At 34.6% G+C, this 15,015-nt stretch overlaps 1 protein-coding gene across 2 annotated transcripts in view; it reads left to right on the top strand.

Annotated features, from left to right (window-relative positions):
* The window catches only part of dpr1 (defective proboscis extension response 1), a 226,592-nt gene that overhangs the window by 72,498 nt on the left and 139,079 nt on the right, over positions 1-15,015 (top strand). The gene's annotated exons all lie outside the window — the stretch shown is intronic.

The following is a 15,015-nucleotide window of genomic DNA, read 5'->3' as shown; positions in this document are numbered from 1 at the left end:
ATACGAATGACGCAAATACATTGAAATTTATTGATTATCAAAACGTGAAAATTTTTTCCCGTTCTGAATTTTCACCGTTTTACTTTTATTATTAAATCGTCAAAGCGGTTTCTCAAAGCGGCGAAAACGCTTTATTATGATTCCGGAAATTGGGGCAAAGTTAACTTTACATGGTGTACAGCATCGATACAACTCTGACCGAGATTTCAGGTTCTTATTTTCACAGATTCATCCGCTCGTATCATTCACAATCCCGTACGCACAAACTTTATCGCTCGACCGATTTTACAACCAAAGGGACTTTAATGCTAGAATTTATGAATATTGACCGTTTATAGTAAGAAATAATTTCTATTATACCGCTCGAAGAACCATCTCTCCTTTATTTCATTTCGTATAATATTCAGAGGAAATATTCAGAGAGGTTGGAGAAAAACAAACTGCCTTTGCCTCTCGTTTTCTTTATTTACATTCGATGTTTCGTGCAAGAAAATTAAAAAAAAGAAAACAATTATATTTACACTTAATATTTAGATTAGATTACTCAAGAAACTTTTCCTCGAATCTCATCTCCATTTCGATTTCGAAAAAAAAAAAAAAAAGAAAAATATATCTTCATCCCCTAATTTTTCCCCGCTGTTGTGCATTCAACATACACAGCTTCCACGTCCTTGCTTCCACTCTTCAACAACCGGTTCCGGCGTACACGTCCATGATGTTGCACAATGTCGAAAGGATGTCCTCCGAGAAACGAGTCCCCTCCTCGCGTCCTTGTTTCGCTTTTGTCCGGCGATACCGCGTTGTTGGCCGCCAAATCCTTGCAGCAGCAGGGGTTAATTAGCATTTTCGTCGGTGTATCTGTCACCCCAAGCTATATGCACCCCTCTCTCCCTCCCTCCATGAACGATGACACGGCGCAGGCACGGAGACACGCCGGTTCCCGATCGATGATATCGGTCCCCGATCGTGGCAACATCCCCGTGGCAAGATATTTGAGCGACGCGGAAAGGGTGGAGGGAGAGAGGGGTGTTTTGATGTGTCAATTAATAGCGAGGAAATTAGAGAGAATCGCGTTAAACGATGGCGCGGATGGGTTGGGGTTGAAGGCTGAGAGAAGAAGGGTTAAGAGAAGGGAGAAGGAAAAATATTTGTTCTCGAATTTATTTATTTCGAATTCGTGTAAATTTTATTTTCACTTCTTCATTAATTTCTCTGGGGTTGAGGAGAATTTAAGAAATGATTGAAATAATTTTCTTCTATCTTTTCTTTTCTTTTCTTTTATTTTCTTTTTTTTTTTTTCGTTCATTGAACGAAAATATTGAAAACAATCGATTTGTTGTTGCACAATTTTTACAGATCTTTTTTACAATATACACGGATATGAATAATTTTCTCATAAACTTGTCCGAAAATGGTTGATAGAATAAAAGGAAATGAATCTCGTGGAGGGAGAGAAGAAGAAGAGAAATTTATGCCCGGCCATCATGGTTTCCATTAATAATAAATATTACGCTGCTTTCTTATTCGAGCTTTATTCGGAAAATAGGGAATCACGAGTGAAACATATTTTTTCGTACGAGGGAGTAATTTTAAAACGTTCGCTTGACATTCTCCGTTTCATAATGAAAAGCGAATAGCGCAATTGCGTCTGTTTCCTCTTCTCTTATCCTTTTTTTTTTATTTTTTCTTTTTTTCTTCTTTTTTTTTTTCTATATATATTTTTTATTTTGGAACCGAAGCAGAGACCGAAATATATTTCATATGACTTCTGAACATTTTTTTCCTCTGCCGGTATCCAGGTTTGTTTCATTCCCATGAATATTGGATAGAGGGATCTTCTTTTTTTTTTTCTTTTTCCTTTTTTTTTTTTTCCTTTTTTTTCCGTACGTTAATTACGCACGCTTATTAAATTTATACGTACATTTATATCGATCATTTTATTTCGAATAATCCTTCAAATTTTCGTTTAATTATACGATAGAAATTGCATCCGTTTTAACGAATTCAATTTTTCATATTATGATTTTAATAAAGTGCGGTTGAAATTAGAATTTCAGAATTTAGTATTTTTTTTCTTTTCGCGTAAACCGCGCAAGAACGAAATTTATAGAATTTTATCTGTGCGTGAAATACATCTTTCTTTTTTTTTTTTTTTTTTTTTTTTAATTTGAAGAAATTTTTACGTGTACTTTTAAATTAAAATAGGAATTTTTTAATTTATCAGCTAATGTTTCGATTCAAAGTCGAGATAAAAAAGAAGTCATAAGATATATTTTACAACTTAATCGATACAAATGAGTTGAGTTATTTAAAATTATCTCAATAATTTCGATTTTCATTGCGAAGATAATTAAACGTATTCATAAAAAGGAAATTTTTAGCGGATATTAAAGCAAATTTTTTTCTCGTTTTAATCTCGATTGACATGTCGAAATGAAAAATAATATGAAACACTGTAGAAAAATATTTATTATTAGAATCTCGTGTCTTAATTTCATTTCGTTCGATTATTTTAATTTCAAGATGAAATGTTCGTTTTAAAATTAAAAAAAAAAAAAAATAGAAAATAACATCCTCGCGTTTCGATAAAAAGTTACAAAAATTACAATTCATTAATTTTCGATTCCATGTATTTATAAAAATTAATCGATCTTTTTATTACGTATCACAAAATAAAATGGCTTCTTTCTCCATTTTCTTTCTCGCTCCATCTTACCAAACACCGGAATATAAACATCGCAGAAGCAAGCATTAATTTAAATTAACATTGAATTAAATAAAGACATATCACATGACTCGTGTTCAGACGAATAGATAATTCGAATGATCAAAATTTGCATAATCCGTTGTATAATTTCCAAATTATCGTATTCCAAACTCGAAATTTCACAGTCGTATCGCGATCGAAGAATGATCGAAGACAATAAAATCCATAGACATTCATATCGATACATTTTTATCCATCTTTAAAATTCCCACGCGGCCATTAATCGATCGCAAGGGTCAACTAACGACGAGACTGGTAATGTAAAATTTTGTTCGTGTATATACACACACACACACATATATATAAATATATTGGTAATTTATTTACGAGGCAGGGCGTCGAACGAGACAGGCATTACAGCATGATTCCGCTGTAAATGAATATTGGTTAGCCGAGCATAACATCGTGATCAATTATACAATCTGACGAGCCGCTACCGACACGAAATTACCCTCCCCCGTTGCTCGATTCGAGGCGAATTAACAACATGTTTTCCACCCCCACGAATCGTTGAACTTTCAACGATTCATCAGAGAGACTCGTTCCTCGAAACAAGCCTCGCACATCAGACGATGATCCATGATGGATACACGCGTGTGTGAAATTTCCAACATGTGTGTATGTACAATACTTTCCATTGCTTCGGCAGAAAGATAGATCCCTTATAAATTCTTTTCGACAATCGTTAACAATGAAATAACGACTTTTGCAAAATTTTATCATTTCCTTTTCTTTTTTTTTTTTTTTTTTATTAGACTTCGAGGATATACGAATTATACCCGTGCAAGAAGAGCGAGTTGAGAAAAATTCGCAGCATGGTAAATTTCATCCATGACTTTTTAACTTGGGGAAATGATCTATGATTCCAGCTGCAGACTGCTGCTTGGCGATGTAGAATCGAGGTTTCGAAAAGTTCGACACGACGAGAGTAAAGCGTGGAATCGACGATAATTGAACACGTTCGAAACTTGTATTATTTAATTCGTGCGCGAGAGATCGATCCATGGTTTGGCTTCGTTTTCGCACAGCCTGAAGGGACGATCGAACGCGACGAGGGGCGAGGAGGGGGGAGGGCCGAATCGTTGAAACGGTGTTGGATAATTCCTTCGCCTGTTGGAGCCGAGTCCTCGAATAATTCGAGGGGAAATGGGGAGGGAGGGGAGTATCACTAACCGTCTCTAATAACACGGAATATCTTACCAACTGCTGAATCTCCTTATCACGTTCTAGATGTTTTCATCAAGCGAGGGGAAAGATTGGGAAACGTAATTTTCTTTGATTAAATTCATCGATTCTTTTCCACGCGTGTGCAATTTCGTTCGTTGTGGTTGGAACGAATATATTATTGGCGCGTTTCTGTTCTTTGGATCCGTGCAACACCATGCGTTCTCTCTGTTGTTGCGTGATAATAATAAAAGTGAAGAGTAGTTTTTTTTGGATAATTTCGAATGATTTACATTTGGTTAGATGAAGGAGAAATATAAATCCATGCTGTTGTCAAAGTGGAATTGTTATCGAATATATGTGTAAACGAGTGACAGATAAATAAAAGATAAGTTAAAAGATCTTTTTCAAGATTGTTCCAAGCCTTTGAAAATTAAGATGTGAATTGAACGTTTTGAAAAGGAAAATATTTGTTATTAATGCCTAATTTCTTCAGAAGATGAGAAAGAATTTTCATTTTCTCCGATTGTGAACGTATACTTGCACGCAGTAATAAGTAAATCTGTGACAGAGTCAGGTATGAAAATGGAAGTACGGTTGAGATGGTAGATTCTTTTTTTTTTTTTTTTTTTTTTTTTTAATGGCTTTCTCGAGTGCAAGATTCTTACATGGAATAAATTAAATTTCATTCTTCCAACGTGTTTATGTTCAATTTAAAATTAAATATACTGATAATACTAGTCATAATGCCGCTCTTATTTACGATCTCGTTTTTTGTGTTCCACTTTTGATTAGTATTTTTTAATCAAACGATGATTTACAAGCTGATTAAAACTCTAATTGAAATGATTCGATCGAGAAGAAAAATCGGATTGATCAATGTATCGAAATGAAATTTTATATACATTATTTGTTAAGCTTATGAGAGATTACACAAATATTCAAACACTTTAATTTCAAGAAGAAGCTTCTAAATGATTAATATCTTTTATATCAGTAATAATTAATTATAATTCAACAAAATTCTCCAACTTTAGTTTCTTTCTTTGCTCGTTATTCATAACTGTGTCATCATTCGAATTGTTAATTAAAACGATTCAGCAATCCAAAGATTTTTCAGATAAAAATCAAAGTATTCTATCCATGAAAATTTTTCGAATTATTCGCTATTATTAATTTTAAATCAAACAAACTCTTCCTACGTTCATCTTAAAAAAAAAAAAAAAAAGAAAAAAGAAAAACCACCACGACCCAGAAACGAAGCAAGCTATAAACGAGGGAAAAATCTCTCAAAATTCCTCCAAAATACCTTGGAGAATTAGAATTAATCGTTTCATCGTGCCAATAACACAGAGATCGCAATAGAAAGAAAGAAAGAAAGAAAGAAATCGAAGAAAAATTCCCCTGTGAATATTTTTCCATTCTCCCCCTCTTGATGATTGAGACGTGAAAAAAGAAAAAGAAAAATTCGACCGCAAGACAATGACAGGTGATTATTAGGCACGCGCTTGACATTGTTCGTGCAATTAAGTCTCATTGTCACGATTGGCCACACTTGGTTACAATATGGGGGGCCGAATGACACGCGTTAACGCACTGACGGCTTAATTGGTTTCACCCTGGCCCGCCCCCTCCCCCCATTTCTGATCCACGCTCCGCGCAACGGTCACCATTGTTGCAACGCAGCACAGGAGGCTACAAATCAATTGCGAAATTCGCGGTAATCGCGCGAGAATAATGGCATTCGTTCTTCGAGAACGTTCCGGATGATTTAACAGGGAATCGAAACGTCCATCGCGAGAAATCTCTCTGTCTTCTTTTCGATTTTTATTATATACGTGTTCCATGCAAAATTTTACTAAAATTTTTTTTCTTTTTCTTTTCTGAGTAATGCAGATATCGATTCTCTCATTAGATCGAACGAACAGTAGATCTAATTGGAACTAGGGGAATTCGAATAAAGAAATTTTGTGAGTATTTTTTCGAGAGATGAAATTGCAACCTTTTTTTAATTAATTCAAAGACACGTTAAGTTTTCGTCGTGAATTTCAACGCGACACTTTCCCTAAAACTAAGAAGTACCATTAAGTGAATGAATGGTAGAGCGAAACTAGGGGAATTCGAAGTAAAGAAATTTTGTGAGTATTTTTTCACAAGATGATTGTAAACATTTTTTAATTAATTCAAAGACACGTTTTCGTTATTCGTCACGAATTTCAACGCAACACTTTCCCTACTAAAACTAAGAAGTACCATTAATTGAATGAATGGTAGAGGGAAACTAGGGGAATTCGAAGTAAAGAAATTTTGTGAGTATTTTTTCACAAGATGATTGCAAACATTTTTTAATTAATTCAAAGACACGTTTTCGTTATTCGTCACGAATTTCGAAACGCAACACTTTGCGTAGAAAGCCAAGAGGTATCCCAATATTGACAAGTCTGAAACGAAACCGAAGGAATGGAGAGAGCGAGAATTGTCGAGAGATTAGAGATGCATGCATATCTGCATCACACCGAATTCGTTCCCCGTTAAAACGCGTCCCCCTGTTAATCTTTTTCGAATCGGTCGGCCGCGTTATCGGCCGAAAATTCGCGATCCCAAGGATCCTCGTGCCGGCCAAACATCCCCCAACATCCCGCAACAACCGCCCATTGAAACGCGGGCCGCCATTAAGCGTATCAAAATCGTTAAAGCTCGATAACGGGTGGCCGCCGTGCGATTAAACGACTTTGCCCGCGGTGCGAACAGGTTCAAAACCCGTCGCCTTCTCGCCGCGCGAGCAAACATCTGGATTTATTAACGCGGCCCACCCTTATTTTGTCACCGCTCGGTAATCGTGTTTCGCGCGATCGTAAATTTTAATTTCCACCGCGGATGAAAAAGGGTTTCCTCGTTGTGCGTGTATGTGTATGAAGGATGTGAAGAGGAGGCGACTTCCGTGTTTCGAGTTTGGATGATCGTTTTCGGTGCTACTATTACGCTTGAGAGTCTTGAATTCGAGAGATTGTAGGAGAGGTAGAAGAAAGGGGTGGAGGAAGGGTGATAAATTACTGTATTTATTTGAGAATGGAAAAGGAAAGTTAAAAATTGGGATAAAGGTAAAGGGAGATGAATAAGTTTCTTTTTTTAAATTTATTATACGTACGTAAAATATTAATTATTTTATCTTCTTTGTGAATGAAAAGGAAAGAAAAAGCAGTATTGAAAGAATAGCTTTGAGGCTAGGCGTATCGCTGGTTAATGTATCGGATTTTTCTCAATTTTAACATCAAAGAAAATTGATTTCGTTAAAAATCATGTTTGGCCCCTAATAGAATTTGGTTATTTCTCTCGTTTAAATTAACTCGTTTTTAATTCCTTTTTACGTAGCTCGAAAAAAGAATTGATCAAAAAAATTTTCCCGAGTAGAATAAAATAACTCTTTAGCGATGAAATAAAAACGGAAATAAAAGACGTGGTTTGAAAGCACGGTCGATTTGCAGGGACGCTATTTGTGCTCGTGTGGATGGAAAACTGATCTCCATGAACGTAGAATCGAGTCTTTTTCTCGAATAACCAACAGATTCGCTCGCGGGAAGCGTCACGCGATTGAATCGAATAAATTTTCACTTTGGGAAATTTATGAGGAGAAATCGACGATTCTACGAACGCCGAATCAACCGGTGCATTCAGCTCGATACTTCGCGACGAGAATTATACCTCAGGTGATTGAAAGATTTCTCAAATAGCGTATCAATTGTTATTTTCTGTTAATAATGAAATACGCGTAACGTGTAGTTTACTTCAAATCCTTTAAATCCCTGTTAAAAAATTAGGGAAAATTCAAATCGCTGTAACTTTGAAGTTAACGAGTCTTTATCAACGAATGAAACGCCATAAGAAGCGCGGAATCTTCCCCTTTAAAACGCTTTTTGATTTATCTCGATGTGACTCTCGGTTTCCGAGATATCGTCGTGTAAAGCAAAGAATAATTTTTAATCGTTTGCCTTAAACCCCCGATTAGATCCTATTAAAATTAGAAAAACTTTGAACCGCCATAACTCCGAAGATAGTAACTTCCGGTCAACGAACGAACGATCATTGGAAGCGCGGAACCTTGCCCTTTAAAACGCCTTTTCATTTATCTCGATACGACTTCCGGTTCCCGAGATATCGTCGTGTAAAGCAAACGGTAATTTTTTAATCGGTCACTATTTCTCTCCTTATCGCTCATTCGGATCTCTCGCTCGCACCTCCTTTCGCTGACCTATCTCAAATTCCAGACAAACGACAGACGCGATTCCTGGAAAAACGTAGTACGCGCTTCTAAAATATGTAGGTCAATAGATGGCGCCACCATTCATATTTTCTTCAGCCCTGTGTTAAATACTATAGACTTTGAATCTTTATATCTCGGCAATCGATTGAGATATCGGGATAAAACAAAAAGCGACTTCAATGGCATGATTCCCTTCATCTTTCGAGTACACTTTGATGACAAAATTTTCAATTTCTTTTTCACAATTTTCAGATGAAAAATTGAATGTATATTTATAACTTTGCTTGCCATTTGATTATCGAATTTAATTTTGTCTTTGATTTCCAATGGATTCAAATTAAATGAACGATATATTACATCTGTTCTTATTGTTAAGTATAATTTATCACAAAGGAAATTCACGTTCTGGCGAAAAGAAATTGATTCTTCAAATTAATTTATAATAATAAATGGCATAGTTATACGACAGAGAGTAATCGAAAAATTCTCTTACAGTTGATATACTACTCGCACCGGTACACAATCATTTTAACACGCGCTATTATCGCACGAAAGGCAAAAAAGGGATCGATATTATGGATTCGCTCGGTCCGTCCCTTTTTCAAATAAACCGGTCACTTGATAGCGAATAAAATTGTCCGATTCGAACGCAGTGTAATCTCGCGTGTTCACCAGGCGGGAAAACAAAGAAATTATCCTTTCTTCTTCCTTTTTTTTTTTTTTTTTACCGTTTGATGAAGTGCCCTCTCCCTCCTTTCGGTTTTCCGATAATTGGAAGAATTCCTGGAGAGCGAGCCACTTGCATTATTAATCGCTTCTATCGCATATTTTTGTCACGTCTCGACGTCGTTATCGAAAGTAATATCCCTTGGAAAGAATAGCCGGAGCAATTTCGGATTCTGAGCCGAGTGAAATTATTTGTTCCAACGATTACGATGGAGGGTTATATAGACCGCGTCTACTTGTTCAAGTGTAAATAACGTTTAATGGTATACCGATATACCATCACTGATATACTATCAATTTTATTTCTACATTTTACGTTTACATTACATTCGCTTTTATGTATTTCCTTTTAAGATATTTCGAATTATCCTTTAATTTACAATTAATTTTAACTTCTTCGATGAATTGTTTGGTGATTTTCGGAAATATCGAACGTAATTTCTCGATCTTATCGAGAAGACGTTCGAAGATTCGTGATAATAAGAATTCGCGAGGAGAAAATTTTCGAAACGATCGCGTAAACCGTAACATTTGTCCCACTTTCGAAGTTCAACTGTCACCAACAGCAAACACGTATAAAACGGCAGTTGAACACATTCGCCAGGAGGATCGATATTCTCTCTGGGATGAGGGATTCGAAGATTAAAATCAACCGGCCGCCGCGGAATTTCGAGCGTGCATCGATCGATTCCACGACGAGAATAATTCGAATTTTCTTCTTTCTTTTTTTTTTTTTTTTTTCAATATCCTTTTGGCGGCGATTTATAATTTCGAGTTGAATTAAATTAAGTTCGATCGAAATCGCGGATAATTTCGAACGACCTTTCACGATTCTATATCCGGAGACCGACCTGTTTGAATAAATAAATTTCTCTCCTCTTCTCGAGTCGATCGTGGACGAGGTTGGACGAAGTGTTGAAGATAGATATCCTTATGAATTTTTTCCTTTTTTTCTAATTTGATGAATTTAAACTCGAACTTATCCAACGTGGCGAAAGTTCTAGAATTTCTTATTGGAAGAAATTCGAAAGGCATTGACCGATTGAAACGTTGAGACTTTTTTCATAAATGGAAGAAAATTTTGATGACGAAGAGGAATATTACGTCTGACTGTCGATAATTTTGTAATTAGCCCGACTTTTCATGTTCACTGTTTGGAAAAATGACACGAAAAATGGAATAATTTCTGTGGATTAATCGATGGTTCGCGTAATGTGTTTAAGAATATTATTCGTTTATTTTTTGAAGGGATTAAATTGTTTACGACATCCTGTAAAACGTTATTTTCAGTGAGGTAGTAAAGTAGATAGGAGCTCGAGTCGTGTAACTTATTTTATGGATGGAGATGCAACCTTACTGGTAAGTAAATGCCAATAAAGATTTTCTTTTCCCCGACGAAAAAGTTGCACGAGTTTTAAACGAAGTGAAATTTTAACGAGGCTAACGAAACCTAGAATTATATATATATATTCAAAAAACATATTTTTCGAATAACTTGTACTACTAAAAGATTAATAGAGAATACTATTTTTCTCGCTTTTCATTAATTAATTATTTAATACACTCCTTAATTCTCATAAAAACTTTTTTTTTTTTTTGAAAAAAGTAAATCATATTTTTGAAATACGATACCTGACATAACTTAAAACTAAATTTAATTTTTTTCAATTCTACATTATATAGCTAGATTAGATTATATGAAAATACATTATACATTAAATAATAATCATTAAGATTTTATAATAGTGTTAAAGTGAAATTTTTCGAGAAATAATTCCTCTCTAATTTCTATTTTATTCTAAGCAAAACCATCCTGAATTCCACAGGATATTTCTCGAAAAATGGAAAATTTTTAGAATTACGTATCTTATAACGAGTGCAAAAAAAATATTGTTCTCAAGAAGATCCATTTTACGAGCTAATTCTCTTTTACCACGTTTGTTAATACCGTTTTTTTTTTTTTTCTTTCGGCTTAATCCTGCTTCCTTGGCTCGTAAACTCTTATGAATACTAAAGTGATACGCAGGTTACGATCAATATAGAAAATTAATGCTCTCTATTATTATCATCGCGATATATATATCCCATAAGATTTTACTCGCGCTGCATTTCCATATTTCTGTATTCCGTAATCTCCAAAATCTAATCTCTGTTAATCTCAAGTCGCACTATTGATAGATATTTAATTAATTACGATTCATCCGTGAATCATCTTTCAAGGAAAAACCTTTTGAAAATTTCCATCGTCAAAACAGAGCCATCTAGGATTCGAGCGCGAAAACGATTTATGAAACTCAACATTTTCAAAATCTTGTAAATTCGAGAAATTCAAGAAATAATTTCAATCGGTGAGCGCTTTTTTTTCCGTTAATAAACCATTTTATTCGTTACACAGATATATTCGAATTCGTCCTAAAACGATCGTAAAACGGAGGAGCAGTGTATTTATGACGCTGTTTCTCGATTGTGCGGAACAGGTTAACACGAATTTGTACAAAGATGGTGCATCGAAAATCAATCAGCAGGCAAATTTCGCTTCTGGCTCAATAATAGTAATTGTATATACATTGTGAAGATCCTTAAGGAAGAACGTTGTTGAATCTCTTTGTGCTGATATCGAGCGTGTGCTTGCTCGATCGATGAACGAATTACGATTATTTTATTAGGAAAGATATTAGGGGATTGGAGAATCTCTTGGTCAAGAAAAATTTGGTATACATTCGTTTCGAATAGAAATTCTTTCGATACTTTGATATTCGACTTTCTTAGATGGACGGATAACAATTGGAACAAGTTTGTAGACGAGTGTCATCGTGTAACACCGTGACATCTCAGATTCATGGCAGATCGTTACTGCAGATAATTACTTAAAGATATCCATTCCGATCGAACAAAAGATTTTCACGTATAAATTTAACGATGTTACAATTTTCTTTTAATAAATCAAACAGACATTCGAATGTTCGAACACAGACGCATAGAATAAGACGCGTTCCAAGAAATTGATTGATATCGGTTTCTTGCGTCTCGAAGATGCATTCGAACGTCAATCATACTCCGATTCAGTTATGTTTCGGTAAAATGTTGTTACGATCTCTCTAATTAGAAGCATCCTCCGGCACCGGTTGTTCAAGTTACTTAAATTTAATTGAAGTGCCTCGTCGTCGTTTCGAATGCATTCAACGGAGGATCCGTGTCGGCCATTAATTATAAAAATCAGGCGCTCGTGGTTCGTTTCAAGAAAAAGAAAGAAATAAAGAGGAGCATCTTGTTTGGAAAATATCTCGCAACCGTGTATACACGGTTGAAATTATATTTAATCTCAAGCGAAGCGGATCGTCGTGGAAATATATCCAAGAATCTTGGGGTCTGATAAGATATAATTCGAAGAGATGAACAATTTTTGAATTTCGAAACTCGAAAATAAGCCATACTTCTTTTTATATAGTTATAATTAATTCAATTATTTCGTGAAACGTTGGAAACTCTTTCGGGAGAGAAAATCGTAAAATTTTTATCATAAATGAATATGTTTCGAAGTGGCACAGTTTTTCCAGTTTATAAATATAATTAATTCGCGTTTCAATCCTTTGTAGTAATATCGAATAAGCGAGAAGATAAGCCCGCGTTAATATTTCGTGCATTATGGAACAAAAAATATTTGCTCGTGTCCCGGCCAATTTTATAATAGTTGTCGTAATTAACGCGTTGGAAACGACGTTTCCAGCGTTGAGTGTGAAAAGAGAGAGAGAGAGAAAAAAAGTTCTTTTGGAAGTATCGCTTCGTTTCATTTTTCCGAAAATTCATCTCGCACCTGTTCACGGAATAAAATTTAAAACCTTTAAAATTTAAAGCTATTAGCCGTTTGTGCCGACGTGGACTGAACTTGACAAGAGATTTTCGTGAAAAGGCTTTCGTAATCAGCCTTGAAACGAAGTGCATTAAATTAAAAATATTTCCTTTTTCTTTAATTCGATTTCTCTTTCCCTTCCTTTCCTTTTTTTTTTGGAATTTTTTGTAATGTAGCTTGTTATTGAATTGGTGAAACAGAAAATCGAGATTAAACTTTTCATTGATGTCGATGTTCCTGTTTGGACTACGCTATTTGGACCAACAAAAGAATTTCTTAATTTGGAAGGAAGAGAAGAACAATTTTTTATTTATTACATTCTGTTGCACTTCTATAATTTTTCTTTCTTTATAATCGAGTAAGGGACGTAATTCGAAATGAGAATTTTAATATAAATTTATAATATTTCTCCAAATTTATTTACTCTAAAATTGTTTCATACATCAATTGTCATACGTGTCTATATATTTAATAAAATAATCGAAGAAACGGCAAGATTCTCCAATAAAAGGAAAAATATATAACGATGAATAATACAAGAGAATAGAATTAAAATTCACGATTAGACTACAATAAATCTGAAGGCAACGTACTCATCATTACGAGAATCAAAAATCAAATATCCTTATTCATTACATTTCTCTACCTATGATATCCAGATGGAAACACAGATGAATTATTAGCATCTGTTCACACGTCAAACAGTAAAATGTTATAAGATTTATGGATATTCATTCGTTTCGTGAGATGCGCGTCACGTAAGAGGAAATTAAAAGCAAAGTATAAATTGCTGTTAAATGTAAAAGTGTCTCTAATTTCTAACGAGACAACGATCAACTGATTGCATACAAATAGAGAGTCGCGGCAGTTATAGAAATTTGTTGTTTCCCCTTCGAACAAAAGGTCCAGTCTCCTGTTCCACTGCCATTAGTTTTAGCATATGAAAAGAGCCGACAGTGGACGATAATCTGTATGCAAAAAGATATGGACGAGATAGCGTACACTAACCGCGTATAGCCCAGCCTCGAATAATACGTGTAATCTCATACTTGGGCGCGTGTGTATTAACGTGGCGGCGATCGTCGACTCTTAGTCGTGGTCGCGTTAATCCACGCAATCTATTCGCGACATGCTGAAACGCCATATTGATTTACGGATTTGCGGCCACGTGACAACCGGTATTTACAAGATAAATAAATGTAATTTCGGATAGGCGGCCATTCTTTTTCGGACATGATATATTTTGAACGGTATTCTTGATATTCTAATAAATTGAAGACACGTGATCGATCGCATGATGATATGTTTTTTTTAAACGAGATTTGAAAGCCATGATCGGTGCAAATAATTTTTTTTAAACGAGACGAGATAAATTATTTTGAGAACTTTTATTATTGCAAGGATTTTTCAAGCGAAAAAAAGCTGAGAGTTTGAATATTTAATTTTTGCTCGAATTGCGCGTAAAGGAATATTCTTCTCGCATTTCTATATTTTCATTTGGAAATTTTCGAAAATTGTTGTTATTTTAAAGAAGTGTGAAAGGATATAATAAATAAATCGTAAAAATTGGATAAATAACATTTCCAAAAAATGACTCGTTTAATATTAAATTAAATATCTTATATAATTATTCAAATAATACGATAAAATAACGAAACGCAATAATCTCTTCTGAAGAAAAATCGTTTAATTTATTGTTCGAGCATCATTTTAATCAAGACTGCAGATTGATGCGTGATAAATTATAAAATATGTTAATTAACGTAGTTTTTCAGCGGAGCAGTTTAATTTTTTTCCACTTCAAATAAAATTCTTGAATACGCGGATGTTGCAACATGCTCTTCAATTTGCAAAGAAAAAAAAAAAAAAAAAAACCTCCGCCAAAGTTTGATCGGAAAAGTTTCAGGTATCTCGTTATTATAATTAGCCAAATGCAAAACATCGTTGTCACCTTTTCTCATGAATCCAATTTTCCAAATGTGAAAGTGTGCGTAACGAGCCACTGATTTTTCGACTAATAACAAATTTATCTTTCGGATAATTTGCAGTAAACTGTGACGAAATTATTTGGACGAGAAAGCTCTTAATAAAAATATACTTGGAACTTTTTAATAAAATAAAATTTTTCGAGCCATACTTTTTTTTATTTTTTATTTAATTACAACTTCCATGATATCACTCTACTAATTAGCAATGTGTTAACAGAGTTTACGATATACAGTGAAATTTCCCCATGTTAATTATGTA

Source organism: Apis florea, unplaced genomic scaffold, assembly GCF_048593485.1.
Source record: "Apis florea isolate Af1SG1 unplaced genomic scaffold, ASM4859348v1 contig_3696_pilon, whole genome shotgun sequence".
NCBI classification, from domain to species: domain Eukaryota; kingdom Metazoa; phylum Arthropoda; class Insecta; order Hymenoptera; family Apidae; genus Apis; species Apis florea.
This window is presented reverse-complemented; position numbering and strand designations above follow the sequence as displayed.